The sequence below is a fragment of the Trachypithecus francoisi genome, unplaced genomic scaffold, assembly GCF_009764315.1.
Source record: "Trachypithecus francoisi isolate TF-2019V2 unplaced genomic scaffold, Tfra_2.0 Lachesis_group10, whole genome shotgun sequence".
NCBI lineage: Eukaryota > Metazoa > Chordata > Mammalia > Primates > Cercopithecidae > Trachypithecus > Trachypithecus francoisi.
Window position 1 is genome coordinate 113,174,267 of NW_022681455.1, and position 18,869 is coordinate 113,193,135.

An 18,869-nucleotide genomic window follows, 5' to 3' on the forward strand; every position below is an offset into this window, starting at 1 on the left:
GGTCAGGAGTTCAAGACCAGCCTGGCCAACAGGGTGAAACCCTCTCTCTACTAAAAATACAAAAATTAGCCAGGCATTGTGGCAGGTGCCTGAATCCCGGCTACTTGGGAGGCTGAGGCAGGAGAATGGCTCAAACCCAGGAGGCACAGGTTTCAGTGAGCTGAGATTGCACCACTGCACTCCAGCCTGAGTGACAGAGTGAGACTCTGTTTCCAAAAAAAAAGAACAGCAAATCCCAAGTATACGTTGAAATTATACTGATACTCTAGAAACGTATTGGTGCCTAGTATTAGATTACTTTTTTTTTTTTTTTTTTTGAGATGGAGTCTTACTCTGTCTCCCAGACTGGAGTGCAGTGGCGCAATCTAGGCTCACTGCAACCTCCACCTTCCAGGTTTAATTGACTCTCCTGCCTCAGCCTCCCGAGTAGCTGGAATTACGGGTGCCTGACACCACGCCCAGCTAAATTTTGTATTTTTAATAGAGACAGGGTTGTTGCCATGTTAGTCAGGCTGGTCTAGAACTCCTGACCTCAGGTGATCCCTGCCTCAGCCTCCAAAAGAGCTGAGATTACAGCGGTGAGCTACCATGCCTGGCTTTAGATTACTTTTCAAAAGCTTTTCTAGATATCCAAATGGAGAGATAGGCAATTCTCAAGCTTCTGTTTTAGCTACTTCTCTGAACAATTCTATGTCCTCATTTCCACATGCTTTTAATGTTGTATGTGACCTTGCCAGATTCCAAAAGGGATTTCCCTTGAAAGTTCATAATATTTTATTTAGAAGGATGTCTTATAATTTCTCTGTAAGTGACTACTATTTCCTTTGGAGAGGGGGATCTCCATCTCTTGTATATTTCTTCAGACACTTGCCAGTGACTTTTGTTTTTGTCAGAAACTTCCTGCAGAACTCTTAAAGGTTACAGTAGAAAGACTGGCCACTGGAATAAACTGAAGGAAAACTAACTGTTATTTGCACTGTAAGAGTCATATCTGAGGAACTGGTCTACAGAGAGGCAAGTGCATTCAGGCCATTGCTGAGTGGCCAGAAGTTCCCTACAGGAGGCTTGTTGAATGAATAAATTGGGTGTGGAAAAACTGGAGCCATTCGTAATACTAATAACTTTCTCTGGGAAGCTTGCTCAGCAAGGTGACTTGTGAGCTGTTGTATCTTGTGATGAAATGTTCAGCTTTACCTGCAAAGTTAACTTTGTAGTTAATTTGCAAGTATAAATCGCCTATAACTCCTGGGAAAAATGTGAGTAAATACTCCAGGCAGCATGGCAAGCTGCCTTTCAGATCACTGCACAATCCTCTAGGTGATACATCACCTAAGACCTCACTTAGCAATTTTGGAATTTAAAGGAATGTTTCTTACTTGTGAGAATGTGGTAATAATTATGATAGTGATCAACTCATTTTAAATGTTTCCAAAGACTGGACGGGCACGGTGACTCGTGCCTGTAATCCCAGCACTTTGGAAGGCCAAGGCGGGCCGATCACTCGAGGCCAGGAGTTCGAAACCAGCCTGGCCAACATGGTGAGACCCTGTCTCTACTAAAAATACAAAAATTGGCCAGGCGCGGGGGCTCATGCCTGAAATTCGAGCACTTTGGGAGGTTCAAGCGGGTGGGATCGCCTGAGGTCAGGAGTTTGAGACCAGCCTCGTCAACGTGGTGAAACCCCGTCTCTACTAAAAATACAAAACTTAGCCCGATGTGGCGGTGGGCACCTATAATCTCAGCTACTCGGGAGGCTGAGGCAGGAGAATTGCTTGAACCCAGGAGGTGGAGGTTGCAGTGAGCTGACATCACGCCATTGCACTCCAGCCTGGGTGACAAGATCGAAACTCCGTCTCAAAAAAAAAAATTAGCCAGGTGTGGTGACAGACACCTGTAATCCCAGCTATTCCAGAGGCTGAGGCAGGAGAATCGCTTGAACCTGGGAGGCGGAGGTTGCAGTGAGCCGAGATTGTACCAGTGCACTCCAGCCTGGGTGACAGAGGGAGACTCCATCTCAAAAAAAAAAAAAAAAAAAAGTTTGCAAAGTCTGTTCTGTATCTTGATCGTATCAGCATCGAGATCCTGGTTGTGATATTCAACTACACCTTTGGGGAAAGACAGGGGAAATGGTACTCCAGATTTCTCTGTATTGTTTCTTACAATGTGTGAATTACATGTGAATCTACAATTGTCTCAAAATAAAAAGTTTAAATTTAAAAAAGTTTCTGAAGGTTTAAATGTAAAACAATGTCCAGGATGGGCGTGGTGGCTCGCGCCTGTAATACCAGCACTTTAGGAGGCCAAGGCTAGTGGATCACGAGGTCAGGAGTTCAAGACCAGCCTGACCAATGTGGGGAATCCCCATGTCTACTAAAAATACAAAAATTAGCCAGGTGTGGTGATGCACGCCAGTAATCCCAGCTACTCAGGAGGCTGAGGCAGGAGAATCTCTTGAACCTGGGAGGTGGAGGTTGCAGTGAGCTAAGATCTCGCCACTGCACTCCAGCCTGGGCGACAGAGCAAGACTCTGTCTCAGGAAAAAAAAAAAAAATCCAGATTACCAGACTTCTCTCCACAAAGGCAGAGAACTTTATCTAGTCAGTCTTTTAAATTGTGCAATAGCTATTGAGTTTGAGACCTCTGGGCAAATTTCTCTGGAAGGGCTCCTTTACCTTTTTTCAAACATGCACACACAATGCTATTCCTTCTATCAGGTGACAGCTCAAGTCCGAGTACACCCATGAGCAGGGGTAGTGCTGCAAGTTGTTTTTCTTAAGTTCAACTTGTTTTCTATTGCCTTTTGCTCTTTCCTCATTCCCATGGGTCACATGAGTCATTAACCCCTCAATAAACTAAAAAACTGATTATCTCTCCTTATGAGAAGGGTTCAGGTGAAATAAATATTGCATTATGTTAATTAATTGCAGTTCCCTGCGTCTACAGTTAACTGCCCTGTTGATTTATCATCATCTATTAGTAGGAACGTAGCTGTCGCTCAGACTTTCAAATTGATTTTTGGGCTTCTTTAGCCAGGTCTTAAAGATGTTTGTGCATTATTTAGACAATAAAGACCTAAGGAAAGTATCCAAAACACATGACATTTATGCAAACCCACTGGTATCCATTATTATGACCATGAACAATGAGGATGACATTGATGGTATAAACAGCCCTTGTAAATTTTAAACTGCAGGCCGGGCATGGTGGCTCACACCTGTAATCCCAGCACTTTGGGAGGCTGAGGCAGGCAGATCATTTGAAGTCAGGAGTTCGAGACCAGCCTGGCCAAAATGGAGAAACCCCATCTCTACTAAAAGTAGGGGAAAAAAAAAATTAGACATTGTGGCGCATGCCCGTAATCCCAGCTACTCTGGAGGCCGAGGCAGGAGGATCGCTTGAATCCAGGAGGCAGGGGCTGTGGTGAGCCAAGATCACACCACTGCAGCCTGGACGACAGAGTGAAACTGTCTCAAAAAATATTTATACATATATATTTTAAACTGCATGTCCACATGTTCTTTTATTTGATCCTGACAATCTGGGGACACATATTATCCAAATAAATATTACCCTCTTTTTACAAATGAAGAAATTTAAATGAAGCACCCTAGTGATTTGATATAAAACAAATTAGCCCTTACCGAAGTTTATTCCTTTTTTGAAAGGAGATAATAATCTTGACCTATCTCACCAGAGTTCTATTTGTAACACAGTTCTGTTACCTGGGTACACAATAAATGTGTGCGGATATTGGTATTGGTGTAACATTGGCTCAGCATTTATCTGAAACAAATCTGGTATTACCATAATTTCTTTCCCCTGAGCTGTCTAGTGGAAAGAACATTTTCCTCCTTTGGACTTAGCCACGCTCCCTTTCAAGCACTGGGCCTTGTGTTTATCTCAGATCCAAATGTAGTCTCATGTCAGCATGTTTTGCAGTGACAGAGTAACTCTGTCTATTCATGATTAGATGGTAAACATCACCTGTTAGGGTATGGCGCACAGACAGCATATGTAATTTGGAGGCTCACAGGTTTTCTGGGCTTGTGAAAAGACCATTTCCTCAGGACTGAGTCATCAATTAATAACACAAAGTAGAAATACTTTTTTTTTTTTGAGATGGAGTCTCGCTCTGCTGGCCCAGGCTGGAGGTGCAGTGGTGCGATCTCGGCTCACGTTGCAAGCTTCGCCTCCTTCTCATCTCACAGCATTCTCCTGCCTCAGCCTCCTGAGTAGCTGGGACTACAGGTGCCTGCCACCACGCCTGGCTGATTTTGTTTTTGTATTTTTAGTAGAGACAGGGTTTCACCGTGTTAGCCAGGATGGTCTCGATATCATGACCTCGTGATCCACCTGCCTCGGCCTCCCAAAGTGCTGGGATTACAGGCGTAAGCCACCGCACCCGGCCCAGGATAATTTTAAATTATTTGTAGATGGCCAGGCACGGTGGTTCACGCCTGTAATCCCAGCACTTTTGGAGGCCAAGACAGGCGGATTGCTTGAGGCCAGGAGTTCAAGAGGTAATCCCTTGAAGAATGGCGTGAACCCGGGAGGCAGAGCTTGCAGTGAGCCAAGATGGCGCCACTGCACTCCAGCCTGGGCAACAGAATGAGACTCCATCTCAAAAAAAAAGAATTAGCCAGGCACAGTGGCATGCAACTGTAGTACCAGCTACTTCGGAGACTGAGGGAGGAGGATCCCCTGAACCCAGGAGGCGAAGGCTGCAGTGAGCCGAGATTGTGCCACTGCACTCCAGCCTGAGCGACAGAACGAGAGTCTGTCTTTAAAAAAAAAAAAAAGATTTAAATCAAATGAATTGGATCCAAAAAATAAAAAATTAAACTTTTTTTTTTTTGAGATGGAGTTTTGCTCTTGTTGCCCAGTCTGGAGTGCAATGGCACAGTCTTAGCTCACTGCAACCTCCACCTCCCAGGTTCAAGCGATTCTCCTGCCTCAGCCTCCCCTGACCTCAGGTGACCCACCCGCCTCCACCTCCCAAAGTGCTGGGATTACAGGCATGAGCCACTGTACATAGCCGCAAAAAATGAAACTTAAATTTAGGCAAACCACTGATCCAGCGATCAACAAACTCAACACCATCTTGCAGGAGCAATGAACGGCCTTAACATTGCTGAAGCTTTCAAAGTCGTGTCAGAACCCGTCGTGTGCTGCAACAGATGCAGGAATTCTGGGAGGTAATCAAGAAAACTCCTTTACCTCCCTCTAATTTGCCCACAAGTTCCCTAATGAAGAACTTTGATACCAGTCACTGGAAGGACATAAAACTAGTAGTTGTGCATACATGTTCTTTGCCTCAACACATTGGCACATTCATTAACAAGATTCCCTGGATCTTGGTCTTGTTTTATTTTGTTTTGTTTTTTTTGAGACGGAGTATCACTCTGTTGCCCAGGCTGGGGTGCAGTGGTGCAATCTTGGCTGCAGTTCAACCTCCACCTCCCAGGTTCAAGTGATTCTTCTGCCTCACCTTCCCAAATAGCTGAGATTACAGGTGTATGACACTGTGTCTGGCCTGTTCATTTATTTTTTGAGCCTCACTCTCAAAATTTTGAGACTCTGCCTTCTGGGTTCAAGCATTTCTCCTGCCTGAGGCTCCCGAGCAGCTGCGGGGACAGGTGTGTGCCACCACGCCCAGCTAGTTTTTGTATTTTTAGTAGAGATAGGGTTTCGCCATGTTGGCCAGGCTGGTCTTGAACTCCTGACCTCAAGTGATCCACTTGCCTTGACCTCCCAAAGTGCTGGGATTGCAGGTGTGAGCCACTGCACCCGGCCTTTATTTCAATCTTTAATATTTTACTTAAATACTTTAATCAGTAACTTGCTAGTCTCCGTGGTATTCAAGTGAGAAGGAACATCTCCCCAACGCCAGTTCTCAAAACTCTAGAACAGGGATGCAAAGGCATAGCCATTTCTTTTCTGAGCATAAACTTCTTCAATAGAGCAGAAGACAATGCTTGGTGTGGTTACCACCAGTAGCACGGATTCCACAGATTAGCTGTATATCAGTCAGCCAGAGAATGCTGAGAGGTACTCCAGGTGTCCTTTGCACACTGGCATTTTAGAAGAGATCTTGATCTTGTTACATTTTCCTCAAACCCTTCAGGGTGTGATTAACCTGCAGGCTATTGACTCCAGTTGCTAAAGTTTCCTGACAGCACCCCAGGGCACTTGACTGATTGGAGATAGTCACCACAATGAATTCTGCACATTCTCCTTTAAAATACCTCGTATTAGAGTTCTCTTAGAGGGGCAGAACTCATAGTTTTTATATATGAGAGTTTATGAAGTATTAACTTACATGATCACAAGGTCCCACAATCGGCTGTCTGCAAGCTGAGGAGCAAAGAGTGCCAGTCCGAGTCCCGAAACTGAAAAACTTGGAGTCTGATGCTTGAGGGCAGGAAGCATCCAGCTTGGCAGAAAGATGTAGGCTGGGATGCTAGGCCCATCTCTCCTTTTCACATTTTTCTGCCTGCTTTATATTCGCTGGCAGCTGATTAAACTGTGCCCACCAGATCAAGGGTGGGTCTGCCTTCCCCAGCCCACTGACTCAAATGTTAATCTCTTTTGGCAACACCTACACAGACACACCCAGGATCAATACTTTGTATCCTTCAATCAAGTTGACTCTCAGTATTAACTATCATACGCCTTCTAAGCATTTTTTTTTCCGAAAGTTGTGCAAGTAAGCCAAAACTCAAGGATCATCAAACAGACTGTAACAAATTGGGCATATGAGATCTTTCAGCACCTCCATCACATACTTTGTCCCCTGCCAACAGATGTGTTCAGCAGGGTTACCATCTCCCAGGCAAAGCAATCACATTTATCTCCAGATCTAGACATAAGAATTGTGGTGTCTCTCCTTTCAGTCCCTATATATGTAACTATATGTAACATACATAAGTGTGTAGATACAGGTATATTAATATATAGGTTTATGTTTCAATTTTAGTTTTTAAAACTGATTTAACATTATATTGTGAACGTCCTCCATGGGCTACTCTTGAAGCAAGGAAAAGAGGGAAACATAAGGCCCCAAATTTCATAATATTGCGCTTTCCTTAGGGAACTAGACTATTGTCTGGCTGAATCTGTATCTGTACTAATCTGGGCAGTTGTCAGTTGCATGTAGAGTTGCCTGAGTTTGACCAGTTCTTTTTTTTTTTTTTTTTGGGAGATGGAGTCTCGCTCTGTCGCCCAGGGTGGAGTGCAGTGATGTGATCTGGGCTCACTGCAAGCTCTGCCTTCCGGGTTCACGCTATTCTCCTGCCTCAGCCTCCTGAGTAACGGGGAGTACAGGCGTCTGCCACCACGCCTGGCTAATATTTTTGTATTTTTTTTAGTAGAGACGGGGTTTCATCGTGTTAGTCAGAATGGTTTTTATCTGACCTCGTGATCCGCCTGCCTCAGCCTCCCAAAGTTCTGGGATTACAGGCATGAGCCACCGCGCCCAGCCGAGTTTGACCAGTTCTAACTCTCTGCACCATAATTGTTTTTTGTTTGTTTGTTTTTAGGCAGAGTCTCACTCTGTCACCCAGACTAGAGTGCAGTAGTGTGATCTCGGCTCACTGCAACCTCCGTCTTCCGGGCTCAAGTGATCCTCACACCTCAGCCTCTCAAGTAGCTAGAACCATGGGTGCATGCCACCACGCCCTGCCAATTTTTGTAAAGACAGGGTTTTGCCATGTTGCTCAGGCTGGTCTCAAACTTCTGAGTTCAAGCGATCTGCCCACCTTGGCCTCCCAAAGAATTGGGATTATGGATGCGAGCCACTGTGCCTGGTGTGTCTGTGCCATAATTGTATATGAGGGTATTCCTAGTGTTACTTGTTTGGAATTGCAGGATTATTTGGGGAATTCTTTTTTCTCTTAAGGGATAACCAAAAAGTATTTCCTTTTATTAGTCTTTTTAAAAAGTGAAAAAGAAATACTTTATTATGGCAATGGTATAAAAACTAAGCTTTAACTAAAAACAAAACAAAACTTAAAAACTGAGTTTGTTTAGAATTAAAGGTTTGTTTGTTTGTTTGTTTGTTTTGTTGACAAGTCTTGCTCTGTTTCCCAGGCTGGAGTGCAGTGGCATGATCTCGAGTCACTGCAGCTTCCACCTCCTGCGTTCAAGTGATCCTCTCACCTCAGCCTCCGAAGTAGCTGGGACTACAGACACACCACCACACTGGGCTAATTTTTTGTAATTTTTGTAGAGATGGAGTTTTGCCATGTTGCCCAGGCTAGTCTTGAACTCCTGGGCTCAAGTGATCCACCCACCTCAGCCTCCCAAAGTCCTGGGATTATAGGTGTGAGCCACTGCACCTGGCCCCAGTTGTTCTTCGTTTAAAACAAATTCATCATAACTTGATGAATCTTGCCTTTCTTTCTTTCTTGGTGATGGTTTGCTGTGGGTATCTAATCAGCTGTGTGCCAAATACAGCCAAGAATATAATCAATGAGATTGGAATTGTCAGCTCTCAAGTAGTACTATTTCTGAAGTCACATATTTTTTTTTCTTTTTCTTTTTCTTTTTTTTTTTTTTTTTTTTTTTGAGATGGAGTCTCGCTCTGTTGCCCAGGCTGGAGTGCAATGGCATGATCTCATCTCACTGCAACCTCTGCCCTCTGGGTTCAAGAGATTCTCCTGCCTCAGCCTCCAGAGTAGGTGAGATTATAGGCACTCGCTACCACGCCCGGCTAATTTTTTTTGTATTTTTAGTAGAGATGGGGTTTTACCATGTTAGCTATGCTGGTCTCAAACTCCTGACCTCAGGTGATCCACCTGCCTTGGCCTCCCAAAGTGCTGGGATTACAAGTATGAGCCACTACCCCAGTGACACATATTTTTTCTAAATGAAGAAGTCTGGGAAAAGCTGAGTAACTTAGAACACATAATTTGGTGCAGACAGAAAGATGTATAGAAATAAGTTTTGCAATGGAGGCAAAGCAACTTGGATAAAGGTCTCAGGCTAGGGAATTGAACTTTATAAAAAAGCTAATGCCGCCAGGCATGGTGGCTCATGCCTGTAATCCCAGCACTTTGGGAGGCTGAGGTGGGAGGATCACTTAAGGTCAGGAGTTCAAGACCAGCCTGGCCAACATGATGAAACCCCATCTCTATTAAAAATACAAAATATTAGCTGGACGTGATGGCGGGCACCTGTAATTCCAGCTACTCAGGAGGCTAAGGCAGTAAAATCACTTAAACCCGGGAGGCGCAGGTTGCAGTGAGCCAAGATCGCACCATTGCACTCCAGCCTGGATGACAGAGTGAGACTCTCTCTCTCAAAAAAAAGAGCAGGTCAAGAAAACTGAGCTGATTTCTTTTTAAAGAAAGTACACATTGGCCGGGCATGGTAGCTCACGCCTGTAATCCCAGCATTTTGGGAGCCTGAGGCGGGTGGATTATGAGGTCAAGAGATCGAGACCACCCTGGCTAACATGGTGAAACCCCATTTCTACTAAAACTACAAAAATTAGCCAGGCATGGTGGTGCATGCCTGTAATCCTAGCAACTTAGGAGACTGAAGCAGGAGAATCACTTGAACCTGGGAGGTGGAGGTTGCAGTGAGCTGAGATCTACCACTGTACTCCAGCCTGGAGGACAGAGCGAGACTCCATCTTAAGAAAAAAAGAGCCGGGCGCGGTGGCTCAAGCCTGTAATCCCAGCACTTTGGGAGGCCGAGACGGGCGGATCACGAGGTCAGGAGATCGAGACCATCCTGGCTAACATGGTGAAACCCCGTCTCTACTAAAATACAAAAAAACTAGCCGGCGAGGTGGCGGCGCCTGTAGTCCCAGCTACTCCGGAGGCTGAGGCAGGAGAATAGCGTGAAACCGGGAGGCGGAGCTTGCAGTGAGCTGAGATCCCGCCACTGCACTCCAGCCTGGATGACAGAGCAAGACTCCGTCTCAAAAAAAAAAAAAAAGAGCCGGCGCGGTGGCTCAAGCCTGTAATCCCAGCACTTGGGAGGCCGAGACGGTGGATCACGAGGTCAGGAGATCGAGACCATCCTGGCTAACACGGTGAAACCCCGTCTCTACTAAAAATACAAAAACTAGCCGGGCGAGGTGGCGGGCGCCTGTAGTCCCAGCTACTCCGGAGGCTGAGGCAGGAGAATGGCGTAAACCCGGGAGGCGGAGCTTGCAGTGAGCCGAGATCGCGCCACTGCACTCCAGCCTGGTGACAGAGCGAGACTCCGTCTCAAAAAAAAAAAAAAAAAAAAAAAGAAAGAAAAGAAAGAAAAAAAGTAAAGTACACAGTTTCCTAAATGTAACTGGCTTAGTAATATAAAGGAAGCTAATGAAATTTAGAAGTTTCATTGTTCAAACATGACCACATTTACGTACATCATGACCACATTTACGTAATTCAAAACTGACATTCAATGGAACACAGAGATCTGGCCACAGCAGTTGCTTCAGGCTGGTGGACATTTTTTGTCATTCAGAGTGTCCATTCGGATTGGCTAGTGCCATGTTATACTGGTTCTTGAATATGTTGACTATCACCCTTGATATAATTCAAATACTTATCACAGAATCAGAACTGTTGATTCAAAGTTTGGATTTTTTTTTTTTTTTTGAGACAGAGTCTTGCGCTGCAGCCCAGGCTGGAGTGCAATGGTGTGATCTCAGCTCACTGCTGTATTTTTAGTAGAGACAGGGTCTCACCATGTTGGCCAGACTGGTCTTGAAATCCTGGCCTCAGGTGATCCACCCACCTTGGCCTCTCAAAGTGCTGGTATTACAGGCATGAGCCACCACGCCCGGCCTTTTCTTACATTCACTTTCTTCCTCGTATTATGCTTGGTTTGAAGTTCTCTAACTCCAGAATAGGGCTCTCTTATACATTCACAAGCAAGGCCCCTTTTGTCGCTAAATTATACATCATCTAAAAAAATTATACAGTAGTCCCTGCTTATCCGTGGGGAACACCACCAAGACCCCCATTGGATGCCTGAAACTACAGATCGTACCAAACCTGAATAAGTTTCTGTACATGTTTCTCACCCCCAAATTTAAGGCTTTTTCCATCCTAACTAGGCATTTATCACTCTCTACGGCCAAAAGTTTTGTAGTTTGTTTGAGCTGCGACAGCCAAACTAGCATGAATTTCTTTTTCCTTCTTCACAATTTCACAGATAGAAGATTCATTCTTGGCTGGGCACGGTGGCTGACACCTGTAACCCTAGCATTTTGGGAGGCCAGGCAGGTGGATCACTTGAGCCCAGGAGTTAGAGACCAGCCTGGGCAACATGGTGAAACCTAAACCCTGTCTCTACCAAAAAATAATTTAATAAAAAATTAGCCAGCTGTGGTGACACATGCCTGTAGTCTCAGCTACTCGGGAGGCTGAGATGGGAGGATACCTTAAGACTGGGAGGCAGAGGTTGCAGAAAGCCAAGATCCTGCCACTGAACTTCAGTCTGGGTGGCAGTGAGACCCTGTCTCAAAAAAAAGAAAAAAAAAAAGAAGAAGAAGTTTAATGCTACCCATAGATCTTTGCAAACTTACCATATGATTTCTTTTCTTTCTTTACACTTTTTTTTTTTTTTTGAGACAGTTTTGCTCTTATCGCCCAGGCTGGAGTGCAATGTCATGATCTCAGCTCACTGCAACCTCCACCTCCCAGGTTCAAGCAATTCTCCTGCCTCAGCCTCCCAAGTAGCTGGGATTACAGGCGTTGCCACCACGCCCAGCTAATTTTTGTATTTTTAGCAGAGATGAGATTTCACCATATGGGCCAGGATGGTCTGGATCCCCTGACCTTGTGATCCGCCCGTCTCGGCCTCCCAAAGTGCTGGGATTACAGGCGTGAACCACCATGTCTGGCCCATGGTGAGTACTTTTAAGATGGGAAGATTGACTTAAAGCTGAGGTTTTTATTGTGCACTGAAAGACTTTTTTTTCTACTTAGTGATGTGGCTTCTAGAGTAGTTCTGGAAGAATTGTAAAGCAGGTAAAATTTGTACTTTTTCTCAGCCCACATACTATCCCTAACAGACCCTTATAAGTGGTTAACAATAGAGTAGAAAACAAAAAAACGAAAGTACCCAAAAGTGTTATATCCAGAAGGGTGTGAAACATTTTTAGTTATTGTCTCCCCTGTCCTCTACTAAAAATAGAAAAAAAAAAAAAAAAATTAGCGGGGCATGGTGGCGCATGCCTATAATCCCAGCTACTTGGGAGGCTGAGGCAGGAGAATCGCTTGAACCTGGGAGGCAGAGGTTGTGGTGAGCTGAGATCACACCATTGCACTCCAGCCTGGGCAACAGGAGCGAAACTCCTTCTAAAAAAAAGAAAAAAAAGAAAGAAGAGTATGAGTTCAGGAGTGAAATGATCCATATTCAAATCCTTGCTCCACCATATATTAACCGGGAGACCTCAGGCAAGTGTCAACAACTCAGTTTTCTGGGTTGGGGATAATAGTATTTCCTAACTCATAAGTTTGTTGAGATGACTCAATTAGCTAATACACATAAAGAATTTAAATGCAATGTCTGGAACGTAACAAATGTAATCAAATTTTGCTTTTGCTTTTTGTCATTGTCATCATCATCATGGGGGGTGAATTAAGCCTCCAGAAGGTGGCCATGAACTGTCTTAGGACAAGAGAGATTTTCCCCTAATGCATCTCAAATCATTTCATGTAGGGAGCTACTTGTTTTAGTGATTGATTAAGCTGTCTCTGGAGACTTCTTTATAAAGGATGGCTTCATACTTGGGTGCCAAACTTCTGCTTAGTGCAGGCATGAAGTAAAAAGTCTGTTCCATCCCCTGTGTTCCCACTGCTCTGCTTTCAGATTGCTGGATGTATCATGTTGGATACCATAGAAGGCATTTATCTTTTTTTGAGACGTGGTCTTGCTCTGTCTTACTCCCAGGCTGGAGTGCAGTGGCGTGATCTCAGCTCACTGTAAGCTCTGCCTCTCAGGTTCACGCTATTCTCCTGCCTCAGCCTCCTGAGTAGCTGGGACTACAGGTGCCCACCACCATGCCTGGCTAATTTTTTTCTGTATTTTTAGTAGAGACAGGGTTTCACCATGTTAGCCAGGATGGTCTCGATCTCCTGACCTCGTGATCCACCCACCTTGGCCTCCCTAAGTGCTGGGATTACAGGCGTGAGTCACTGCGCCTGGCCTCTGATAAGGACTCTACTCTTGTTCTCTTCCAAAGAGTTACATAGCTTGTTGAAAAATGACACATTGTATACATTTAAACAATACAGAAAGGGACTTTAAAGAAGTAAAAGACATATGAAATGTCACTAGAGATATGCTCAAGGGCTTAGTCTTTGGACCTCCTCCCAACTCTTTAGCTGACTTCATCCAACCTCATGTTTTACAATACCTTCTTTATGGTGGGGGCTTCCACATGTATAGCGTTACCTAAGGCTTCTCAGTTTACATGAGCTCCAGGTTCATATATCCTCCTGCCTTCTTGACATCTTCACTTGAGTGTTTTGTAGACATCTCCAACTTAACATGTCCCAGAGTGCTCTCGCCCCTTCCAAAATATCTACTCATTCTACCGTTAATGGTAATTCTATGCTAGGACAAAAATACTGATATCTTCCTTGACTCCTCCTTTTCTCTCAACCCCTACCCACCTAGGCTGGAGTGCAGTGGTGCAATCTTGGCTCACTGCAACCTTTGCCTCCTGGGTTCAAGTGATTCTCGTGCCTCAGCTTCCCAAGTAGCAGGGATTACAGGCACACACCACCACGCCCAACTGATTTTTAAATTTTTAGTAAAGACAGGGTTTCACCATGTTGGCCAGGCGGTCTTCAACTCCTGACTTCAAGTGATCCACCTGTCTCAGCCTCCCAAAGTGCTGGGGTTACAGGCGTGAGCCACTGCACCTGGCCTCCAGTGCGTTTTTATTTTTATTTTTATTTTTTTTGCTTTGAGATAGATTCTCGCTCTATTACCCACGCTGGAGTACAGTGGCTCAATTTCAGCTCACTGCAACCTCTGCCTCCTGGGTTCAAGCAATTCTCCGGCCTTAGCCTCCTGAGTAGCTGGGATTACAGGTGCCTGCCACCACACCCGGCTCATTTTTTATATTTTTGGTAGAGATGGAGGTTTCACTATGTTGTCCAGGCTGATCTCGAACTCCTGACCTTAAGTGATCTACCCACCTCCACCTCCCAAAGTGCTGGCATTACAGACGTGAGCCACCACGCTTGGCCATATTTCACTTAGAATCACAGGCAAAGTCTTTCCCACAACCCATACCTTCCCTCCCCATCACTCTGACTTCATTCCCCCCAACCTTCCTCCTTGCTTACTCTGCCTTAGCCACACTGGCCACTTTATGCTTCTTCAAATGCCTGAGAAGAGTCCAGCCTCAGGGACTTTGTATCTCCTTCCGGTATTCTGTGTTCTCTAGATATCTGCCTGGTTCCTCCCTTACTTCCTGGAAGTCTATACTTAAATGTTCTCTTCTCTGTGAGGCCCTTCCTGGCTATCTTCTCTAAAATGTCAACCTCCTCCCTCTTCTCTGCTATTTTTTTTTCCCTCTGTAGCACTTATCTCTATCTCACATCCTGCATAGTTCACTTAGTGATTGTGTTTATTATTTGTCTCCCCCACTAGAATGTCAGTTCCATGAGGGAAGGGACTTTTGTCATGGTTGCATCCCCAGCTCTGTTCCTGTCTGTTCATTTTGTCAAATGAATGAATAAATCTGGAGTTTACCAATGCTAAAGTTTAATAAACTTTCTTGTAGACCTGTCTATGCGTATTTACATTTAGCTCTTAACAGTTTGTGTGCTAGTGTCTAACCTCATAGGTACTCAAAACATAGGCATAGAAAGAAAGAGAAGGAAGAAGCCTGTGGACTGGAAGGCCCAAGTTTGCTTTTAACTCTCACTGACTAAACTATAAGCTTCATGAGGGCAGGAACCACGTCTCTTTGCTCACATTTCTTCCCTGGTGATTCCAGGAATGTTTGGCATGTAGTAAGCATGCAGTAAACCAATGTACAAAAGATTCAGAACCTGGCCAGGCATGGTGGCTCACACCTGTAATCCCAGCACTTTGGGAGACCAAGGTGGGCGGATCACCTGAGGTTGGGAGTTCGAGACCAACCTGACCCCAACATGGAGAAACCCCGTCTCTACTAAAAATACAAAATTAGCCAGGTGTGGTGGTGCATGCCTGTAATCCCAGCTACTTGAGAGGCTGAGGCAGGAGAATTGCTTGAACCCAGGAGGTGGAGGTTGTGTTGAGCCGAGATCGCACCATTGCACTCCAGCCTGGGCAACAAGAGCAAAAAAAAAAAAAAAAAAAAAAAGAAAGAAAGAAAAAAAAGATTGAGAACCTAGTGGAATTCTTACTCTCATGTAAGGCTGAAGCCCCAGCAGACCTGGTCAGTATTGGATTTACCTGATGATGCCAAGAAAGATGACCTTGGCAGAGGAGGCGGTACTGTAGTAAGAACTGGTGATCAACTCAGTGTCTCAACAATGTTTGCACCAGGACCCTTACATGTCATCTCCAGACCTTTGTTGCTCTGTCCTTCCTCCTAAAAGACAGATCAGTATGGACAGGGAAACAAAATCTGGAAGGAGACTATGGGTAGTGACAAAATACATCTTTTTTTTTTTTTTGAGATCGAGTCTTGCTCTGTCACCCAGGCTGGAGTGCAGTGGTGTGATCTCGGCTCACTACAACCTCTGCCTCCTGGGTTCAAGTGATCCTCCCACCTTAGCCTCCCAAGTAGCTAGGATTGCAGGTGCACTCCACCATACCCAGCTGATTTTTGTATTTTTGTAGAGATGGGGTTTCATCACATTGGTCAGGTTGGTCTTGAACTTCTGACCTCAAGTGATCTGTCCGCCTCAGCCTCCCAAAGTTCTGGGATTACAGGCATGAGCCACTGCACCCAGCCACATTTTTTTTTTTTTTGAGACGGAGTTTCGCTCTGTCGCCCAGGCTGGAGTGCAGTGGCCGCATCTCTGCTCACTGCAAGCTCCGCCTCCTGGGTTTATGCCATTCTCCTGCCTCAGCCTCCCGAGTAGCTGGGACTACAAGCGCCCACCACCCGCCCGGCTAGTTTTTTGTATTTTTTAGTAGAGACGGGGTTTCACCGTGTTAGCCAGGATGGTCTCGATCTCCTGACCTCGTGATCCGCCTGTCTTGGCCTCCCAAAGTGCTGGGATTACAGGCTTGAGCCACCGCACCCGGCCTTTTTTTTTTTTTTTTTTGAGACAGGGTCTTACTCTGTTGCCCAGGTTGGAGTTCAGTTGCATGTTCTTGGCTCACTGTAACCTCTGCCTTTCAGACTTAGGCAGTCCTCTCATCTCAGTCTCCTGAGTAACTTGGACCACAGGTGCAGGCCACCGTGCCCAACTAATTTAAAAATTTTTTGTAGAGATAAGATCTCATTATGTTTCCCAGGCTGGTCTCTGAACTCTTGAACTCAAGTGATCCTCCCTCCTTGGCCTCTCAAAGTGCTGGGATTACAAGTGTGAGCCACTGCATTCAGCCCAAAATACATTTCTTTTTTTTTTTTTTTTGAGACGGAGTCTCACTGTGTCACACAGGCTGGAGTGCAGTGGCGCAATCTCTGCTCACTGCAACCTCTACCTTCTGGGTTCAAGCAATTCTCCTGCCTCAGCCTCCCGAGCAGCTGAGACTACAGGCACGCCCAGCTAATTTTTGTATTTTAGTAGAGACAGGGTTTCACCATATTGGCCAGGCTGGTCTTGAACTCCTGACCTCGGGTGATCCACCCCCGCCTCGGCCTCCTGAAGTGCTGGAATTACAGGCATGAGACATTGCACCCGGTCTGATCTTTGTAATGTTTTTAAGGATGGAGGGATATTTGCAATAATTTAGTTGATATGCGATGTATTTTTACGCTTAAATCATAAGAAAAGAACGCTATAGTCTCTCAGCAACCTCTAAACAATAAAACAGTACAGACTGCAGTGAACATTTTTATGAGCTGGACAAATTTGAAAGTCTTAATGTACAGTGATTTAGACTCATGTTTTAGATTAGATATATTCAATTCATGTAATATGGAGAACAATTTACTTTTATGTTGGAAATAGTATTAAGTCTGGGCGCAGTGGCTCATGCCTGTAATCCCAGCACTTTGGGAGGCAGAGGCGGGCAGATCACCTGAGGTTAGGAGTTCAAGACCAGCCTGGTCAACATGGTGGAACCCATCGCTACTAAAAATACAAAATTAGGCATGGTGGCACATACCTGTAATCCCAGTTACTCAGGAGGCTGAGGCAGGAGGTGGAGGTTGCATTGAGCTGAGATTGCATCATTGCACTCCAGCCTGGGCAACAAGAGCAAAACTGTGTCAAAAAAAAAAAAAAAAAAAAAGAAAAAAAGAAAGAAAAGAAAAAAAGAAAGAAAATAGTATTAAAAACGTTGGGTGAGTATGGTGGCTCACACCTATAATCTCAGCACTTTGGGATGCCAAGGCAAGATAATCATTTGAGCCCAGGAGTTTGAGACCAGCCTGGGCAACATGGAAAAACTTCATTTCTACAAAATATAAAAACAAATAAGCTGGGCATGATGGTGTGTGCCTGTGGTCCCACCTACTGTGGACTCTGAGGTGGGAGGATCCCTTGGACCCAAGGGGTCAAGGTTGTGGTGAGCCATGATCGCGTCACTGCACTCCAGCCTTTGTGACAGAGCAAGACTTTATCTCAATAAAAAAGAAAACCTCACAAAATTTGTATACATAAATCTGAAGAGGTCAAATAAATAAAAACTAAAGAGCTGTGGGCACTAATTTTCTTTACTTTTTATTGCTTCAGCATAAATATAACTTCTTTGATTACTTTGCTAGGCTTTTTTTTTTTTTTTTGGTTTTTACTTCAAAATTTTCCTCATTACTTGCTAGACATTTCTGAGCCTGAAGCTCTTTTTCTGAGACTTTATGTTTCATACATAATCTAAGTCTGATTTTCTTGTTGAAATTATTTGTCTCAACCACACCTTGTATATTGCTCAGCTTCTATTCTTGAAATTTGAGTCCTCTGATTTAAAAATAAAACAAAGAAAACCTTATTATGGAAAATTTTAGATACTGCATTTACAAAATTAGAGAGAATTACATATGAACTCCCATGTACCTATCATTCAGTTTCAATAGTTATCAATATTCTGCTGCTCTTATTTCATCTATCTCTTCTTAACTTTTCTGGGGGAGAAAGCAGAGGAAGAATTTAAGCAAATGTCAGAAATTATATAATTGCAACTGTAAATACTTCATTACATATCTCTAACACATATTCTTTATTTAACATAAAACAATGTCATTATTCTCATTATAATGAAAAGAAGTCCTGGTCAGGCACAGTGGCTCACACCTGTAATCCCAGCATCTTAGGAGGCCAAGATGGATGGATCACGAGGTCAGGAGATCGAGACCATCCTGGCTAACATGGTGAAACCCCGTCTCTACTAAAAAAAATACAAAAAGCTAGCCGGGCGAGGTGGCGGGCGTCTGTAGTCCCAGCTACTCGGGAGGCTGAGGCAGGAGAATGGCGTAAACCCGGAAGGCGGAGCGTGCAGTGAGCTGAGATCCGGCCACTGCACTCCAGCCCGGGCGACAGAGCGAGACTCCGTCTCAAAAAAAAAAATAAGGCCGGGCGCGGTGGCTCAAGCCTGTAATCCCAGCACTTTGGGAGGCCGAGGTGGGCGGATCACAAGGTCAGGAGATCGAGACCATCCTGGCTAACACGGTGAAACCCCGTCTCTACTAAAAAGTACAAAAAATAGCCGGGCGAGGTGGCGGGCGCCTGTAGTCCCAGCTACTCCGGAGGCTGAGGCAGGAGATGGCGTGAACCCGGGAGGCGGAGCTTGCAGTGAGCTGAGAT